The sequence below is a fragment of the Cornus florida genome, unplaced genomic scaffold, assembly GCF_030987335.1.
Source record: "Cornus florida cultivar Cherokee Brave unplaced genomic scaffold, ASM3098733v1 CherokeeBrave_3.0.0_Hap2_Chr06, whole genome shotgun sequence".
Lineage (NCBI taxonomy): Eukaryota > Viridiplantae > Streptophyta > Magnoliopsida > Cornales > Cornaceae > Cornus > Cornus florida.
In genome coordinates, this window is record NW_026775576.1 from 15,617,788 (window position 1) to 15,639,533 (window position 21,746).

General features: G+C 36.2%; 1 long non-coding RNA gene across 1 annotated transcript; it reads left to right on the forward strand.

Moving 5' to 3' along the window:
- Positions 1–15,825: 15,825 nt before the first annotated feature.
- LOC132314807 (uncharacterized) lies at positions 15,826–18,775 on the forward strand. The gene is made up of 2 exons (XR_009483506.1): positions 15,826–16,048; positions 18,497–18,775. It is a non-coding gene; the product is annotated as an uncharacterized LOC132314807 (long non-coding RNA).
- Positions 18,776–21,746: the final 2,971 nt, after the last annotated feature.

Consider the following 21,746-nt stretch of genomic DNA (forward strand, 5'->3'; position numbering starts at 1 on the left):
GAAGGCAACAGCCAAAGTAGTTTTATGGAAATTTAAAAAGAACGTAATTTTGATCAATTGAAGAAGCCTTCTATCTATCGAAGGAGAGAATTGGAAGAATTATGACCCAAGTTCGATCGATTGAAAATTTTCTCAATTGATCAAAATAGCTTCGATTAATTAAATGGAAGATGAAAAGCTTGATTCAAGAACTTCGATCGATCGAAAAGGTGAGATCCCAAGAGCTATTTTCTAAGCAAAATAAGGCTCTGTAAAATTCAATCGATCGAAGAGGGTCTTCGTTCGATCGAAGATGACAATGAAAGTTGGTATGGTCGTTTATCAACAAGTTAAAATGTGTTAAAGAGTAGCCAAGTTTGAATTTGTAAAGTGTCACTACTACCTCTAACTACTAATATAGTTAAGGTGAGTAGGGATCGTCCCAAATGAAAGGAAGCAATATTGATATGGAAACAACGTTGGACTAATAGGTGGGGTGATCAAAGATGTTTCGATTGGTAAATTAAACTATAATGTTAAACAAATTCAATACAAAACAATTAAAGTAAATAAAGGGTAAAGAACAAGAGAGAGGGATCTTGAGATTTAGAGGTCACCACTAAATATCGCCTTTCTAGACATTCAGCGTGTAATGAATGAGGGAAAATATATGTTGCAATACTAATATGTGTGATTAATTGAATCAATAAGTATAAATGACTAATTAAGTATGCATTGTCTAGACAACCTAATGAATAACACAATATATCAAACTAAGCCATTATTCCTTCCTTTAAGCTCACAATCAAAACACATTAACAAGCTAGAGAATTGTACTACTTGCATTCATAAGCATGGAACATCAAATAACAAGCATAGATGTCTTCCCATCTAAGAAAGTAAGGCAATTACACTACAACTAAACTAGAGACATGAAAATTAAACTAATTAAACTAAGGTAGATGCATAATCCATCAAGAAATGAGTATGAACCATCAAACAAATCACAAGAGTATTCCATTAAAGCACTATGCATTGACAAACTCTAGATTCATAGCATTAACACACATAAACATGCATCAATAACACAAAACCTAGAGATAAACACATGAGCATCTAATTATAGCAAACATAGACATATGAGTAGAATGAAATGATCAATTGAAAGTATTAAACAACAAAAATCATTGTAGAAACAAGATTCATATATAAATCAAATGTCAAGACAAGAATTACAACACAAATCCCCTCAAAATACAAAACATTAAGATCTAGAAGGCATATTTAGGGCTAACTCTAGCCCCAAGAAGATATTTAGCCACTCATTGATGTAGTCATCTAACCTTCAAGAGCCATCTCCATGGTAGGAATGATTTTCTTCTTAATGAAAACCCTAGATGAATGGAAGAACTCCCAAATGGTGTGTATCTCTCTAATCTCTAGACTCCTCCAACCTCTCTCTCTAAGATTGTGTGTATTTCTAAGATTGTATATGTGTAAAATGGCTCAAAATCCTTATATAGGTAGCTCAAATGTCACACCCAATGGTCAGGTTTCGTGCACTAGGGCCCATTTAATGATTGCACCACGAGCCATCTTTTAATGAACTGAACTCTATTTTTTTCGAACTTGAGGAGGTTCGATCGATCAAACCATTGCGGCGCCTTTTGGAATACTGACAAATCTGAGATATTTTAGGAAAAAGACAAAAGTGGTAGATGAGGATAAAATCAAAGAAGTTCGATCAATTGAAAGGATGTTGAATCGATCGAAGATGGAAATTCTTGGGGATAAGGACAAGAGGCTCGATTCATCTTGATAAGGCTGGATTGATTACTATGAGATCGATCGAAGATTTGTCTAATCGATCGAAACTTGCTATTTTCCACCACTTTGCTTCCACTTTGCTCTTTTCTTCCATTTAGCTTGAGATTGCCTCTTTTATGCTCTAATTTAGCTGAATTGACTTATTTTAGGGATATGTACCTAAAAAGGGCAATAACACTAAATTAGTCTAAAACGGGAAAATAAGATGAATAAATGTCCTAGAATACTCAAGCTTAAAGGGTTTAAATTTGCACTTTTTAACGCTCCTCAAAAGTGCAGGAAATGCTTAAAACTGCCAGGAAACTGGAATAATCGACTCAAAACATATCTAGACAACACAGAAGATAACAAAAGAAGAAATAAGGGAGGAATATGGTTTGGAAACCCTACGAAGTACTAGTGTTTAATGTCTCTAGCAAGACGTTGGGCTCTTTTAGCCCGGATAAAAAATCTTGTTAGACGTCCCCTTCTCAACGGGGTGAATTGAATTTCAAACCCCACCCAATAAATCATTCCTTAAGGAAATTGTTGGATTTGATTCAAGTATACTTGACGGCTTTTGATCAAAGAAACTCTTGGGCTTCCATGCCCTTTCAACATTGGAATTCAAGACGATATCTTTTGAAGATTCATTAGGAACTAAAACATTTGATTTTTTAACACAAGAAGATAACTCATTTTTTTCAACTTTACTCTCAAGACTTTTTTCCACAACAAGAATCTCTTCATGTTTGTCCATTGAATTAGGGGTTGGATTGAATATGTTCAACTTTACTTTTATGTGGCCAAAAGAAATCTTTATTATCCCCGTCTTACAATTAATGTTGGCATTGACAGAAGCCAAGAAAGGACGGCGAAGGATAACGGGTATTTGGCTCTTTGGATTGGGAATCGGTTCTGTGTCAATGACTACGAAATCAATTAGGAAGAAGAATTTATCAATTTTTATCAAAACATCCCCAATTATACCCCAGGCCTTTTTGATAGATCTGTCGGGTAGTTGCAAAACTACCGACGTTGGCTTTAAATCACCCAAGCCCAATTGGAAATATACCGAGTATGGAAGAAGATTCACACTCGCCCCTAAATCCAAAAGATCCCGATTAATGACATGGTCACCTATGATGCAAGATGTAATGGGTGAACTGGGATCTTTGAATTTGGGTAGAGTGTTGTGTTGCAAAATGGAGCTCACTTTCTCAGTAAGGACAACTTTCTTTGGTGTTTGGCTCTTGTTTTTTCTATATAGAGTGCACAAATCTTTTAAAAATTTGGCATAGGCCGAAATTTATCTAATGGCATCTAAGAGAGGAAGATTTATTTTAACTTGCCGTAACACATCAATGATTTCATTCACCTTACCTTGTTGCTTTTTAAAAGATGTGGATGCTTTCAAAGCATCTAGAAATGGAGCTTTTGGCTCAAAAGATTTTTCAAAAACATTTGATGAAGAATTCTCAAAAATGGGGTTCTTTCTACTAAATGAAGGAGGAATAGGATGTGAAACGGGACGGGTGTCAACACTAGGTTGCACCGGTTCACTCTATTTATTAGAAATATCAACTTGGTTATTAATCACCCTTCCACTTCTCAAAGTGATCACCACATTAACTTGTTCAAGTGAAGGACCTTCCGAAGGGGAAATTGTCTCCATTACGAATTGTTGCTTGGGTGCGGGATTAAGAGGCATTTTTTTTTTCCTCTTGCATTTAATATGCTAGCTATTTGCCTTACTTGGGTTTCTAGCTTGGCAATGATTGTGAGTAAGAATGAAGCAATTGAGTGTTGGCTTCCAAAGTGCCTAAAGCCGATAGATTTTTTTCCTTAAAAACGGGACTTCTAGGATGACTTTGAGAATATGATGGTTTATTGGGACCTAGAGAATTTAAAAATTGGCTCACATTGGGAGCTTGATAAGGTGGATGATAGCCTTGAGAATTTTGTACTTGCATGTAAGGTGGAACACACTTCCCTTGAAAACCACTTTGGGGAGGATTTGAACCTTCCCCTTGGCATTTCCAAGAGAAATTGAGGAGATTTCTCCACCCGGGATTGTAATGATTGCTATAAGGATTATGTTAGCCTAATAATTGACTCTGGAGGGGGGGTGAATAGAGTCAATGGCTAATTTTCACAAATTATAGAAATACAATTTCTAATCAACAATATAACCTATTATGCAATAATCAACATGTGAAATCAAGATATGAAAGTAAACAATTTATAGCACAATTGTAAAAGAGAAAAGGGAAGAGAAATTGCAAACTATAACACGGCGATTTTTGCGAAGTTCGAAAACTCCTACTCCTCGGCTCAAGATCCCTCTTGAGGCTTCCCAATCCAATATAGCTTTTCCTTACGGGTGGAGAGCAAACCTTTACATGAAGCAAGACCTTGCTTCTTTTCCTTGCTAAGAGAACATCCTTCTCCTAGGCTTCTTTTGGGTCACACCAACCCTTACAAGTTTGAAGAAAAGATTGTAATTGAAGTACAAGATTGAATCTCTCTCAAGATAGATATACAATTGCAAGCTCACAAGAAATATCTCTCAAAGATTGATGTATAAACTTTTAGCTCTCAACTAGAGTATATATGAATATAAGTGAAGCTCAAACTCTATAAATGATTTGAATAAGAGAAGATGATATAAGTGAAGAACAAAAGCTCTAATAAACTCAATAAGATCTCTCAAGTGTAGAATAGAACAAAAGCTCTTATGAAGATTCGAATTAGAGCAAAAGCCCTTTGAATCCTTAGTTAAATCTCTCAAGATTTGTATATGAGTGAATGAGAGAGATGAAGAGAAGATTGAGAACAAAAGCTCTCTTTAATGCAATGTGAAGGCTTTCAAATGATGTCTCTTAGTTATTAAGACATTCCTCACTCTATTTATAGAGTTTCCAAGCTCTATATAGCTGTTGGGAGTGGAATGCACGAGGGTTGAGAAGAAAATAGCCGTTGCAGTTTGAAATCTACAGATCTGCGACCAAACCGGTCGACATGTGGCTAAACCGGTTGTCATCTTGGCTTGAACCGGTTGATGTGTATTGCAAACCAGTCGACATCTCTTGCAAACCAGTTGACATCTACTGAGCTCCATTTGGACATTTGCTACTGCCTAGATATCGGTAGACATGTGTGTCAAACCGGTCGACATGTGTGAGCTCCAGGTTGGATTTTTGCATTGCCTAGATACCGGTCGACATGTGCATCAAACCAGTTGACATTTTTTGGTGCATTGACAGTTTTGACAGATGACAGGTTTATGCTTAGGACTTTCAAGTTATGCACACAGCTTATTTCCATTGAAAACATTAAAGTAAATGTTTTTACTTTAATTTATATATCCATTTACTTTAAGTTTACAATGTAAATAAGGAAGTACCCCCCATTTGGATTCAATAAAAAATACTAAAAAATTGAAATCCAACTAAATCAAAATGTAGAAATTCAGTTTTAGTACAAATTTGGATTTCTGACAGTTTTCGTAAAAATGAATCCTTGTGTAGACCAATGTAGAATTGATGAAAAAATCCCATAAAATCAGTTTAGGCTATTTGAAGTATAAAGAGTTATTACCGGGAAAAATTATTTTGAAATAATCGTTATTTCAAAAATTTAGTTTTCACACTTAGCCATTTTTCATACTTAGCCAAAAAAGTAGTTTTTTCATCCGGCAGATGTTGGGTCCTAAAGTCCGTTACCAAGTCATTGAAATGAAGGCTTTATAGATGAGCAAATATGTTCTAAGCCTTAGACTCTACTTTCTATAGACCAAAGTGAATGATGTAATTGATGTGCATGGTTTTAGCATTTTAGCTCAAGTGTTGAGTTTTTTTCAAAGCTTATGCAATCTTGAACTAACTCACTCTTTAGCAATGACTTCATATGACAGTGTATAGTCTATTGCTAATGGATATAGGAGCATATGATGATATGATATGCATGGTCCTATAGAGATGAGCTTTAAATGGATTCATAGATACTTTGACATTGAATCCTAAACACTCACCATCCTATTTACCCTTTTCTTCAAGCTTTGTCCATGATCTTTAGGCTTTGAGGTAGTCTTGCTTTCTTCCTTCCTTTGAGTTGCTTTCTTGCTCATTGTAGTCCAAACTATATTTCTTTGCAACTTCAACTCTTCTTTGTATCCATTTCTTTCCTTGATGTGATCTTGAATAATGGAATACTTGGAATGGTCTTTATGATCTTCATTGAGGTTCTTCTTTGAATATAAGTCATCTATAACATTCAATGTGAACATTAGTCCTTAAACACCATTAATGGTTTATTATCATCAAAACAACTAGATTGTCATTGGATGAAATCCTTAAGGTCAACAGATTATTCTCTTAATTCAATAATGCGGTATTGACTTGTTCATAATGCTCATTATGCACATGCTCATGGGGACAATTGGAAGTAGTATGTAGCACACTTGAACATTTCATGCAAGACTCACTAGAATGATGATGATGAGGGTAGGAAGGCACTTGATGAGCTGAATTTTGATTGGTCAGAAATTGATCAAACCTTTGAGTTAAAGACTTTACCTCAGTAACTATGTCATTAGAATTTTTCACTTGTCATTAAATTCTTTCTCCCTCCCACATTTGCATTTCTATTATTTTTAGATGACAATGATTGATGCATTGAGTTTTCACTCATGTTTTCATACAATCTCCACACATCATTCTCATGCTTATCCAAATAAGATCCTTCCATTGAAGCATTAACCATGCTTTTATAGGTGTCCGACAAACTTTCATAGAAATGTTGGATGATTTGCCACTTATTAATGTCGTGATGAGGACACTTCCTAAGAAAATCATTCAATCGTTCCCATGCCTCATGTAACATGTCCCCATCCCCGTGTGAAAACTCACGAGTAGAAGTTTGCATGGCATTGGTTTTGGAAACAAGATAATACTTCCTCAAGAACTCTTGTTGCATTTTTGCCCAAGAAGTTATAGAAAGAGGTCTCAAATTGTTAGACCAATACTTTGCCTTATCTTTTAGGGTAAATGGGAAGAGTTTCAACATTAAAACTTCTTTTGGCATGTCCATATACTTTACGGTGGAACAAACTTTAAGAAATTCATCCAAATGCTTATAAGGTTCTTCATTGGTTAGTCCATAAAAATTGGAAAGCATTTGTATAGTTTGTGGCTTAATTTCATAATGATGAGCTCTAAATGGAGGAAAACGAATGCATATGGGAGCATTATATTCATTAGGCACATAGTGATCTTTCAAAGCCATGGGAGGATTTACAATTAGTGGCTCTATATAAGCTCCATTATTAGCTTGGACAACGGGTGGTGGAGGTGGTGCAAAGTATGGCCTTGGCTTTCCAAGTGGAACTTAGCCTTGTGGTTGAGGAGCAAGAGGTCTAGGCATACCTAAAGGAATGTCCACATTATCATGTTGTTGCACATTGGGATGAAGTATGCCGTATTGGTCTACATGACCAAGGTCTTTGGTGGCTTCTTGCGCGTGCGCACAAAATAATGCACAACACTTTGAGTTTGGAAATTAGTGTCAAGTGGGCACCATACTTTAAATTTATAAACTGCTTAACACCTATACTATATAGTATGAGTGAGAAGGGATTGTCCATATGGAAACAAAGTCAAATTAGTAGGTCGAGTAATCAAAAGATTATTTGTTTGGTTAATTAAACTACAATGTAAATGAATTCAATACTAAGCAATTGAAGTAAATAAAAGGGTAGAGACAAGAGAGAGAGGTCTTGGGATCTAGAGGTCACAACTAAACATCACCATTCTAGATACTCAATGTATAATGAATGAGGGGAAACATGTGTTGCAATATAAAGAGGTGTGATTGATTGAATTAACAAGCATGGATTGACTAATTAAGTATACATTGTCTAAACAACCTAGTAAGTAGCACAATATATCAAACTAAGCCATTAATCTTTCCTTTAAGCTCACAATCAACACACTAACAAGATAGAGAATTGTACTACTTGCATTCGTAAGTATGGAACATCAAACAACAAGCATGGATTGTCCTCACATCTAAGAAAGTAAAGCAACTACATTACTTCTAAGCTAAGGACATGAAAATTAAACTAATTAAACTAAGGTAGAGGCACAATCCACCAAGAAATGAGTATGAACCATCAAACAAACTACAAGAGTATTCTATTTAAGCACTATGCCTTGACAATCTCTAGATCCATAGCATCAATACACATAGACACGCATTAATATCACAAAACCAAGAGATAAACACATGAACATTTACTCTAACATACATAGACATATAGATAGAATGAAATGATCAATTGGAAGTTTTAATCATTACAAATCATTGTAAAAACAAGATTCATATATAAATCAAATGTCAAGACAAGATTACAACACAAATTTCCTTAAAATACAAAACATCAAGGTCTAGAAGGTATGCTTAGGGCTAACTCTAGCCCCAAGAAGATGTTTTGCCGCTCATTGATGTAGTCCTCCAACCCTCAAAGGCCATCTCCATGGTAGGAATGCTCTTCTTCTTGATGGAAACCCTAGAAGAATGAAGAACTCCTAAAAATAGTGTATGTCTCTCTAAGCTCTAGCCTCTTCTCTAAGATATGTGATATGTGATATGAGATATCTAAGTTCTCTATATTATGATGTAAAAATGGCTCAAAATCCTTATATAGATAGCTCAAGTGTCACACCCAATGGGCAGGTCTCGTGCACTAAGGTCCCTCCCAATGATTGCACCACGAGCCCTCTTTTAATGAGCTGGACTCTGTTTTATTTTAGACTTAAGGAGGTTCAATTGATCGAATTCAGGTGAGATCGATCGAACTGTGGCTAGATTCATCGAATTAAGGTTAGATCAATTAATCCTTGGCGGCGCCTTTTTGGAATACGACAAATCTTTGAGATATTTTGGGAAAAAGACAAAAGTGGTAGGTGAGGATAAGATCAAGGAAGTTTGATCGATCTGAAGAAAGTTGGATCGATCGAAGATGGAAATTCTTTGAGGATGAGGACAAGGGTTTTGAACCATCTTGATGAGGCTAGATCGATCAATGTGAGATCGATCGAAATTAATCCTGATCGATCGAAGATTGCTGATTTCCACCACTTTGCTTCCACTTTGCTCCTTTCTTCCTTTCTACTTGAGATTGCTTCTTTTATACTCTAATTTGGTTGAATTGACTTATTTTAGGGATAAGTACCTGAAAAGGGTAATAACATGAAATTAGTCTAAAACGGGAAAGTAAGATAGATAAATGTCCTAGAATACTCGAGCTTAAGGGGTTTAAATGCGCACTTTTCAACGCTCATCACACCCCCAAACTTAAATATTGCTAGTCCCTAGCAATGAATTACAAAGTAAATGAATGAAATGAACATCTATACAAGTATGAACTAGAAAACAGTAAATGGATAACGCCACTTTCGTAGGGTACACGATTGCATTTAGCATATGCAATAAGCCTTTTAAACCCCTAGGTTACCCCTAGTGGACGAGTGAAGTCTCGTGAGGGTTTCCAGAAATGATACCCACAAACATTAAGCTCTTTCTCACAAAAGAGGCATCACTATTGCAAACAAGCATTGGAAGAAAACTACCTCAAGTATGCAATTTTTCAACCATTTCCAAGCAATTTTCCGAAATCTAAACATCAAGCAAACAAGTATGGTCCTCCACACATCAAGAAAATGATCATGCAAATCAAAACAACTCTAGAATCATTTTTGAGTGGACCGACATCAAATATGTTGCTATCTAAGCCAATTAAAGAAATGATCACATCCTTACCCTCAAACTAGCATACAAATCTAGTACCGATCATCAAGACAAAGAGTGGACTTTTATTAAAGCTTTATTGATCTAGGTGCGCTTATTCTTTTCACTAGATTTTTTTTGGTTGTTGTTGTAACTAACCTAAGGATCAAAGATGGAAGTATGGTGCAATGTTGTGATCTATTAAGCTTTCTAGCGATCCATGAGGTCGAGCGTTAGGTCAATAACTCCCAAACCGGACGACTTTAGGGCATTAGGTGTTTAAACACCCCTAAGGACTTACAAGCTCAAATCAACTAAGCTACAAATCAAAACAACCTCCATCTAATCATTTCCCACTTCTCACCTTTTGAGAGAAGTCCTCACTTTTTTATTTGCTTTTGCAACTTTTTTTTTTTTTGGGTAAGTTATTAACCTAGAGTTTGGGCCCTCCACCTTTCGGCACGAGAAATTCAATGCTTTATGAGGCTAGAATCCTGGCTACTCAATGAAAAGGGTTTGTTATCCATCTTGCCAAGAATGAAAGCTTTCAATGCATTAGTAGCTAAATTGGGATATAACCAATTCAATAATCAACAAAGCATGAACCCCACAAATGAATACTAGTATGCACCTGTGCTAATGTAGAATTCTAAAGTGAATCTCAAAATAATCATAAAATCAGGATGATGTGGACCACAAATGCAAGCAAGATATTAATCTTTCAAAAAATTTACTCCTAAATGGCATCCACAAGGCATACAAGCAGTATTAGACTCTTAAGTCAAACAATTTTTAAATTTTAAGCAATATAGTCCTCAAAAGATCAAAATCATAGCTAGTTATGGACCAATCATAGAAAATCCCTCAAATACACAAGTCATGCTTAAAATTTTGAATTGAAAGCAAACACTGCAAATAACACCCATTACCCTAAACTTAAACGGCACAGTGCCCTCAATGTGTAAAGAGAACAAAGGAAAGAGTATACCAGTGCAGCTAAAACAAAGAATGGCCTGGACACAAGTATCCGAAGTGGGTGATATAACTCCCCTAATCTTAGGATTGACTATGGTCCTGAAAAGATGGCACTGGGACAAAATCTCATCAGATAACAAAAGGGATATTAATAGTGCACAGTGGACATGCAAGTGTAAATGGGATAATAAATGAAATAAGGAGAGAGGAATAAGGGTGGTCCTGAAAAATTTGACCAGCACTCTCTCTCACTGAAGTCACTAGCATGCACCTTATAATGGAGTCAATAACAGATAGATGTATCAATATAAGAATCTGATGTCCAATCATAGCATGTATAGAAAGAGAAAAATAATGTACAGTACATCACAGTATCAGGGCCAACAGACTGGCTGCAAAAATATCATAACAGTATCAAAAATAACAATTAAGTATCACAGATATATAAATAATGGTAGAGAGATATAGAGATCAAGCAGATGAGGTAGGACGAGCGGAGCGTGATCCCCGGATATCTCTAGAAATGTCCTACACCGCAGCTAAGACATCTGCACGGAGAGAGACTATCGCATCCTCTAAAGTCTGGATACGCTCTCCTAGGCTGGGTGTTAAAACTGGAGCGTCAAGTATGACTGGATCAAGGGACTGATGTATGTCCTGACTTTGCTCCTATGAGTGAACTGGCGACCCCGCCGGAGAGTGATGTAGTAGCTCCTCTGGTGGTTGCTGCTCTAAGTCTATGTCCATATGTGTTGCAGCCGTCTGTGGGTTTGCTGGATCATCTGCTGTTGCTGCTGCCTCTGCCTCCTCCAACTCCTCAGCTGCTAGAACAGCGTCCTCCTCAAGGCTCTTTATAAGAGTATTGTAGCTCTTGTTCCAATCTTTCTTGTCGAAGTGGTAAGCCCCTGTCTCTGGACGCTCCTTCGGGTAAAAGGGATAGTGCTGGTTCCAGAGGATTTGTGTAATAAGATGTCCGAAAGGGAGAAAATTGGCTCGCCCAAGCCTGGCCTTGCTGATGTAGCTCGTATATAACTTCATCATAACACTCCAGTGGACTGCTGGAACAGAGAACTAGTGGCCTGTATAGAATGCATAGAGGGCTGCAAAAAAGTCTGAACACCTCTATATCTTATGTCCCGCCATAAATACGTTATGGTATAATACCGAATTAAAGAACCATAAATCATCGGGTAGATAAGTTCGAGTGGCGAACGTCTCATCATCACTGTAATAGCCAGTCAGTGCAACGGCCATATCTGCATCAGATGGCCTCTTCAGAATAGGATAGTGAAGATCAGGAGGGCAGACATGCGGCATTGAGAAGAAATGGCCAAAGTGTTGACTGTGATGGGGATAGGGTGGCCATTAATGGTAGTCCGCAGCTCTGATAGGTTACTCAGGGTCGGCCAGAGGTTCTGGTAAAACATTCGAACAAGCCACGGGTAAACTGGGTTGGCCACGGGGGCTAATATAGTTGATATGCCATGCCATCAAATATCTTCATTAGCTGCCCTGGTCAAGAATAATCGGGAGAAGAAAGCAATGTCGAAGACAGACTCATGCACCACTGAAAGGCGTGAGTATCTCCGGATAGGTCTATCACGGATCTGGCCATGCTGTGCCCGTGGTGGTGATGGAGAAGGCATATGTTCAGTCTCATCAGAAGAAGATGATGCGGAAGTAGAAGACTATAATCTAGTATCGGCTGATGAGGACTGAGCTGGAGCTGGCTCTAGAGCTGGGTCCTGAGCATGAGAAGGCTCTGCGGGCTCCTCTATCTTTGCTTTCACTCTGCGCTTATACTGCCTATGGGCAACAGTCTTTACTCGAGCCATGGCTTGCAAAAAGAAAAGGAAAACTTGTAGATGAAGTCAGTATAGGAATAAAGAATTAAAGTACAATATATAGAAACATGTATGTTAAGTAAGATAGACAACTCAGAATAATTGACATGAATCTATGCAAGTTGTAATGCAGCCAGTTATAGACAATGAATAAATGAAACATGCTAAATATAACAGAATAAAATGCACCCAATGTGGATAGCACAGGCATTGGGCATATATAAGATAGCATGGAACACAAAAAGATGGCATGTGAAGTGGATATGCAAATCTGTGATGTTCTATTGATCATGAAAAGATGAGATCGATCCAAGTTGGATCGATCAGGAATTGAGTGAGATCGATCTTTCTCTGATCGATCAGATAAAATTGTGATCGATCAAACTCTGCAAAAAAAATGAAAAGTCACAGATCTGTGACGTGGACAACACGGGGGGCACCCGAGCAAGCTCGTGAGCCCCTCTACACATCAACAAGTCAAGATTGGTCACTTATATAGGCATGTGAACCCCTAAATCAAGATCGAAATCAAATATATACAAATATATATATACATATATAAAAATATGCTTTCAGACTTCAAAAATATGTAGAAATCACATATGGAAACTCAGATCTAACATGGAAAAATCAAGAATACAAAGATTGAAGCTCAAAAATGGGAATATAACCCAAAACTTACCAAAAATCAAACGATAGAAGTGGAGATGAAGAGATAGAGTAGATTTAAGCCGAGAGATGGAGTATGGAAGCTTGGGATGGTCGGCGGAGGTTTGCCGAAGGTGGGAGAGATGATGGCACACGTCAGTGAAGAAAGGTGGTCTTGGATCGATCTGGAAATTGATCCAAATGACCTTTAGGTTATATTTTTAAAAACCATCCCCGACATGTTCGATCGATCATGAAAGAATTCAGATCGATCGAACTTTGATCGATCAGGAAAGAGCTAAGATCGATCGAACTTACCAAACGACACAGCATTCTTGAAAATTTTTGAATTTTTAAAAATTAAAATTAAAAATATTTTTGGATTTTCAAAAATAGAAATAAAAATAAAAATAAAATAAAATGAAAGTAAAAATAAAATAAAATTCTTTTTGGATTTTTGAAAATAAAATGGAATAAATATAAAAATAAAAATAAAGAAAAATATATTTTTTTTTGGATTTTTGAATTTTGAAAATACAATAAAATAAATAAAATATTTTTATTTTTATGATTATTATTTTTTTAGAATGAAATGCAAAATTCAAAAAACAGTCAAAGTCAACAAAAGGAACATGGATTAATGGATCAAAGATCGATTTGGAAGGAACTTTGATCGATCTAACAGGTGAAAACCTACATATAAGTTCGAACGATACACAAAGAGGCCTTTTTCTTGGGAGTGAAGATCGATTAGTGGAAAATCTCGATTGAACTTGGAATTCTCAGATCGATCAGAAAGGAACTTCGCATGATACACAGAGAGCTAATTTATGCAGAGAATTTACGCACGATGGAACAAAAAGATGATTGGATGTAGGGTTAGCAGTTCGATCGACCGAACCTTTTTTGAGATCGATCGAATAGGCACAAAATGCCTAATTTGAAAGTGAAAGTGCATGCATACTCAATCAAAGTTCCTAGCAATGTGTATGAACCCAGAATATATCTAGACAACACAAGAAGTGAAAGGTAAAATAGAAATGGGGGAGGAATAGGGTTGTAAACCTTACGAAGCACTAGTGTTTAAAGTCTCTAACAAGACGTTGGGCTTTTTTAGCCCGGATCGAAAATCTTGTTGTGCATCCCCTCCTTGACAGGGTGAATGGCACTTTAAATCCAACCCAACATATTGTTCCCTAAAGAACTTGTTGGATTTGATTCAAAGGGGATTGACGGTCCTTTGTTCATGCAATTCTTGGGCTTCCACGCCTTTTCAAACTTTGTTTTTGAAACAACTTTCTTAGAATTCAAATTGAAAGATGAACTTTTGGAAATTTGATCTTCAAGCAAAGACTCGACTTTATCACATTCATTGTCAAGACACTTTTTCACAACACACACTTCTTCATGCTTAGCCGTTGAATTCGGGATTAGATTAAAAATGTTCAACTTCACTTTCATGTGGCCAAATGAGATTTTCATTATCCCTATCCTACAATTGATGTTGGCATTTGCAGTTGCCAAGAAAGGATGGCCAAGGATAATGAAAATTTGGCTCTTGGGATTCGAAACCGGTTCTGTGTTAATGACAACGAAATCAACGGGAAAGAAGAACTTATCAATTTTAATCAACACATCCTCAATGATACCCCGAGGCTTTTTGATGGATCGGTCGGCAAGTTGTAAAATTACCGACGTCGGTTTTAAATCTTCTAAGCCTAATTTAACATATACCGAGTATGGAAGAAGGTTTACATTTGCTCCTAAGTCTAAAAGAGCCCGATTAATGACATGGCCACCAATGATGCAAGAAGTAGTAGGTGAACCGGGGTCCTTAAACTTTGGGAGAGTGTTATGTTGCAAGATAGAGCTTACTTGCTCGGTCAAGACCACTTTCTTTGGTACTTTGTAATGACCCGGTCATTTTTATTCCTTTTCTTTTTCTCGGATTTTAACGGATATTTTTTTTCCGTTGTCTTTTCCTTTTTGGGTTCGGTTTTTTATCACTTGATGTCGTCTCGAGTGCTCTGGAATGATTTTCGAGACTCTTTTCCTTGGATTGACAACTTCCTTTGGGGATTGTGTCATTTCCATATTTTATTTTTCCGAACATTATTCACATTTTGTCTTTTTCTTGTTTATCCTTTTTCCTTGCACAACCTCACTTTTTGTGCTCGGATTTGATTCCGGTTTTGCATGCATTCATGATATTTGATTTCCATGATAGTGGTATTTTTACTTTTCTAGAAAAGCATGTTGATTGCTTACTTCTTTCATAAAGGAGCATTAATGCATACTTTAGTGTAATTATTCTTAACTTGTGGGGTTTTAGTGTAATTAAATAAAGTAATTATTTTTTATCTTGGGGACCATTTTACAATTAAATTTGGAAGATATTTTCAAAAAGGACCTTTTTGTAATTTTTGAAAAGTGTGACAAGTATCCCACTTTCATTGGTCCACTTGTTGACATTTGTGTGGAAACACTTTAATGCATTGGATGATGACATTTGGAGGGTGAGGATTCACCCACTTGTTGGTCTAGGATTGGTGCACTTGATAGCTTGGATGGTTGACAAGTGTAGGTGTGGGATTAAGCCTAGGAAGGAGCCATGGATTGGTGACAAGTGTAGGTTCACAATTTAGTCTTGCAAATATCTTTGGGCCACTTTGGGATTATGGTTTTAAAGGAGGGTTTTTGTGCAATTGACCATAGATGTGTGTGTTGACAATGGTGTAAGAGCACATAGTGAGTGGAGGATTTCTATTTCCTCCACTCACACTTAACCACATTATTTCATTCTCTTCCTTACAAGAAAACCCTAGCCTCCATGGATGGAGCTTGAAGCCTTAGGCATTGACCTTGATCTTTGAGGCCCTTCCACTTACTTTAGACCATAAAGCTTGGAATACTTTTTGTTCCTCTCATCCTCCTCTTCAAAACCCTTGAAGGATCTAGCCTAACTCCTAATTTTTCTTTGGTATCTAGAGATTCAATTCTCTAGTGAGGTATTGATCTATTATTTTGAAGTATTTTTATGTCATTATTGAGTGTTTTACATGCATGGAAGAGAAGGACTTGTATTTTGCCATCAAACTGTTTTAACTTGAAATTAATCTTGTCAAATTAAATATAGAATATGAAAATATACTCAATTAGCTTTCATTTAGTTTTGGTTTCATGTAATTTGGATTTAAAATGAATTAGTTATGAATTTTTGAAGTTGCAAGCTAGTTGTTGGAAATTTGAAACTTTTCCTTTTTGGTCCGGAAATGAATTTTAATATAGAGTTATATTGCTTCAATTGCCTTGAAATTTTTACTGGAACTTCCCCCATGGGTTTTAAACTACTCAGAATTTTTTCACGATTTTAGAGCATTTCTAAATTTTTTTAAAAATCCGAAACTATCTGCTGTCCATGTTTTTATTGCAGCTGGAAAACATATTTTTAGATGGTTTATTTCACTAACCTTTTGACATTGAATCATAGCTTAAATTTCCTGTTTTACACTCTCATATGTTTACTTCCAAAATAAATTAGGTTTGCGCAATTTGGATGTTAAATGAATTTTTCATGAATTTTCAAAGTTGGAAGCTACAGGCTGAAAATGTGTTTTCTGGGCAGAATTTGTTTCAAAGTTGTGGGTCAAAACTGTTTCAATTGGGAAAATATTTTGTTAAACTAAATTGATATTATCAAATTAAAGTGTTTAAGCTTTCATTAGGCTTTGGATTTATTCAATTTGGGTTAGAATTGAATTTTTTATGAATTTTACAAGTTGAAGGTAGAATGTTTGGGGCGATTTCATTTCGGTGGTAATTGGGATTTTTATTCCAATTGAGGTAGGGGATGTTTTAGGATTATTTGTGTGTTGTATTGTGTATTTGCCATGATTATACAACATATATGTATGCCTTGTATCAAATCTAGAAAGTTAGTAATCTTTATTTCTTTGTATAAGATTTAAAATTTATGATGATGTATAACTTTGATTTCAATTGTAACATTCTAGGAAATTATGTTTAGATATGTTGGTTAACATATATTAAATTTGGATAATTTGATTAAGAATTACAACTTTTATTTAATATTTATCTTTAGTGAAAGTTTAATTCACATGGTTGTATCAAGCATTAAATCAAGTTGTAATGTGGTATTTAAATAGGCCTTGGCATGTTCTCTAACATAGATTAAATTGAGGGCATTTGGAATTGTTTAAAAATCTAGAGGAAATTAATTAATTAGCTTTATTAATTTTGTTTTAAGTGTTTTAATCACTTAACTTGTCATTTGATGTTATATATATGATGACCATGACATGTCTTTCAATATATATTAAATTGAGGTTATTTGGATTAACTTGGAATTTAGAGAATTTAACTATTTATGTTTAATTAAATTCTACTTTATTACTCCATAGATTTAATTGCATTTTGGAAGTTGTTTCTATATTTAAATCATGGATTTGGATTTGATGTATGTTCACTTGATTACTTTTGAGCATTGGATAACATAGTTATTACTTTTATATTCATGAGAATATGTTTTTCCTTATTGAATATATTGTTGCTATGTGTAAGGAATTGCACACTTTGTATTTGACATCTTACATGTCATAGTAGTTATGAATTTTGAGCATGTATTGTATAAGTTTCCAAAATTTGGATTATGCTTGGTAAATAGTTGATATCTTGTATATTCCTGTTGATATATATACGTTATTGCATAATTTGTTGATTTTGGAACTTGGGCATGTCGTTGTTTGGCTACGGCTAAGACTTGGTTCTAGTACGAGGGATTGTCCCTCTATATAGTCTAGTACGCACATAGGGAGGTTACCCATGGGCTAGTAACCCTAAAGTAACTTTGTTGTCGATCTGATCTGGCGTGACGTCCGAGTATCCACTTTGTTTGATTTCGTATTTCATTTCAAGTTGATAACTAGATGATATCGTAACTTGTTGTTCCTTATTTGATTTCCTATTTTGAGCTTAAGATGTAGCTTTGTGAAAGCATGCTTCATGCGTTGTATTGGAAGTTCCATTGTTGGTTAAATTGCATCGATATCATAATTTGTATTTTGATGTTCAAATGTAGTTTAGGAATGACCTTATAGATTCATTTTGAACATAGACGTTAGGTGGCATAACTCACACTTGTTGTTTTCGTATTTTGGATTTCAAGTTAAAGACTTTGAGAATCTATATCTTGTTGCCTTGTATAACATGTTTCCATGTTGTTTGAATTGCATGAACAATGTGATTATGATATAAATGATCTAGGTAGCTTAGGATGCTCCCTGGGTCTCATCTTGACATAGACGTTAGGTGGCATGAGCCCCTTTAACATGTTTCACCATAAGGTGATAAAATTGTAAAATGCTAGGTCGATGCATGCTCATCTCCTACGAGTAGCTTTATGTTACTCACCCCTACGATACTGGGGCATATTTCAGGTACAGGACTCAGGATTTGAAGATTCCATTGCTCCTTGGATGGCTTACATTTTCTAAGTTTCTATTTTATGCAAGTGTTAGCATAAGATGCCTCTTTGTAGCCCTATTTGTTTAAACTTGTATTCGTTGATTCGTATATGTAAAGTGTACGTAAGTGCATTCTTTTCAATGTATTTAACATGTATGAGATGAGGCCGGAGGCCAATGACATGTATCTCGTTTTCTATGCACTTTTGTTTTCAAAGTTTATTATGAAAATATTGGAAAATGTTTAAGTCATTGCTTCATAACTTTTGCATCGGGTGTTGGAATTTCATATCTTTTCTGCCCGGACTCAGAATCAGACGATTCTTGAGTCTAATTTTGTTCATTTTTCGTTGTCCTTCCAATGGTGTGCACGGTGGCACCCTTTTCAGTGAGAAATGACTATTTTGCCTTTAGTTCATCTCTTTTCGGGTTAGGCATTCTTGCTTCATTTGCTTGGCTCATTTGAGTTCCGTGGTTTAATGGAGAGTTATTTTGGGGCCTTAGGGATGACGTACATCTCTTGAGGTCATTTGTCTTTTTTTGCTTCCACATTTCGGGTCTGTTATCGGGTCAACTTCCGGTTCATTACTAACGCACCGGGTTTAGAAATCCGGGTCATTACATGCTTGGCTCTTATTCTTCCTCTTTTGGGTGCAAAGATATTTTAAGAACTTGGCATAAGCCAGAATTTGCTTAATTGCATCCAAAAGTGGAAGATTGATCTTCACTTGCCTAAACACTTCAATTATTTCATTCACTTTGGTCTTTTGTTTTTCAAGAGAAATAGACCATTTTAAGGTATCCAGAAATGGAGCTCTTGGCTCAAAGTCTTTTTCAAGATTTTTCTTCAAAGCATCTTCAACACAAGAATTGTTCAAATCATTGTTCAAATCACTTTTCAAATCATTTTTTAACACTTTGTCAACTAAATGATCATGCACATGCAATAAAGGAGGAATAAAATGTGAAACGGGACGGGTGTCAACTTTTGGTTGCACCGATTCACTCTCTTCATTGGAAACACCAATTTGATTGTCAATAATTTTCCCATTTCTCAAGGTCGTCACCATATTAATAAATTCAACTGTGTGACCTTCACTGGTTTTTACAACAAATTGTTGCTTTGTTGGGGCATTTAGAGACACCTTCCCTTTCTCTCTAGCTTTCAAGGTACTAGCTCGCCCGACTTGGGTTTCTAGCTTAGCAATGGATTGAGAATGGGAATGAAGTAATTGAGTGTTGGCCTCTAAAGTGCCCAAAGCGGTCAACACTTTTTCCTCAAAAGCGGGACTCCTACAATTTCCTTGAGAATAAGATGATTGATTAGGAAAATGAGAGTTAGAAATTGGTTGCCATGTGATTGAAAAGAAGATCTATAACCTTGGGAACCTTGGCTTTGCATTGGGGGTGGAACATACTTGCCTTAAAAACCACCTTGGGGAAGGTTTGAGCCTTCCCCTTGGCTTTTCCAAGAGAAGTTTGGGTGGTTCCTCCACCCGGGATTATAATGTGTGCCATAGGGATTATTCCTTTGATTAACAATTGTAGCATTAACTTGTTCATGATGCTCACTTTGCATATGTCTATGGGGACAATTGGAAGTAGTATGTAAGACACTAAAACAAGTCATACAAGATTCATTTGAAACATGATGAGTATGATTAGGGGCGGAAGACATTTGATTTGCCGAATTGTGGTTGACCAAAAATTGATCAAACCTTTGAATTAAGGATTTCACCTTGGCGGCTATGTCATTTGAATTGTCAACTTGGTATAAACCAACATTCTTCCTTTCACCTAAGTTTCTACCATTTTTGAAAGGTAATGATCTATGCATTGAATTTTCACTTATACTTTCATAAAGAGCCACACATCATCCTCATGCTTATCAAGATAAAAACCGCCTATAGATGCATCAACCATACTCTTATGACTATCCGACAAACTTTCAAAGAAGTATTGAACTAATTGCCACTTAGGCATGTCATAATGTGGACACTTCCTAAGCAAATCATTGAATTTTTCCCATGTCTCATGAAACAATTCCCCATCCCCTTGAGAAAATTCTCGAATTGAAGTTCTCATGGCATTAGTCTTTGAAATTGGATAGTACTTCTTCAAGAACTCTTGTTGCATTTCTACCCAAGAAGTTATCGAAAAAGGCCTAAGATTGTTGAACCAATATTTTGCCTTGTCTTTAAAGGTAAAAGGAAAAATTTTAAGTCTTAAAACCTCTTCCGGCATGTCCATGTATCTCACGGTGGAGCATACTTCAAGAAACTCATCCAAATGCTTGTACAGTTCTTCACTTGGAAGTCCATGATAGTTAGGAAGCATTTGAATGGTTTACGGTTTAATCTCATAATGATGTGCTCTAAATGGGGGCAATTGAATGCATGTTAGTGCATTATATTTATTGGGCACATAATGGTCTCTTAAAGCAAGAGGAGGATTCACAATTGGTGGACCTACATAAGCACCTTGATTGCCTTGAATTATGGGAGGTTGTGGAGCCAAAATTGGCCGAGGCATTTCCAACGGAACTTGGCCTTGTTGTTGTGGGGGAATGAATGGTTTAGGCATGCCTAATGGTACTTGGTTGTTGTCATGATGCACATTAGGGTGGAGGATGCCTTGTTGGTCTATGTGACCAAGGTCCTCCACATGGTCGTCATATTGCTCCTCCATTGATGAAATGGAGTGATGAGAACTACCTCTTCTCCTTGGATTACGAATAACCGATTCAAGATGGAAATCAAGTGGGACAAGGGTAGGATTTAATGACTACGACCATGCATGCACTAACAAAATAAATAACAATCAAATAGTAATAACTTTGCCCCCTAAAAAAATCAATCAACAAATCTCCACATACAATGATCCCATACTCCCATACTTGAACAATATGCAAAGAAAAGTAAATTGCCTCCATGCGGGCTCACGATCTATCTAAGAATTAAATAACTTGCCACCACCCGGGTCGACGATTTAACTAGAGATTGAGTTAAGAAAGATCTCACAAAGGGTCCTTAAGCAACTTCAATTCATTTTTCAATTTTTATGCTTTGCTTTGCAATTTTTAGATTTTAGCCTTTTTATACCTAGCTTAGCTCCTTGCTTTTCAATTCTCCCTTGCTTGACTTCCTTGCTCAATTCACCCAGCCAATGAAGAACAAACACAATAAGTAACCAAAAAGAAAATAAAGTAAAAACACGATAAAAA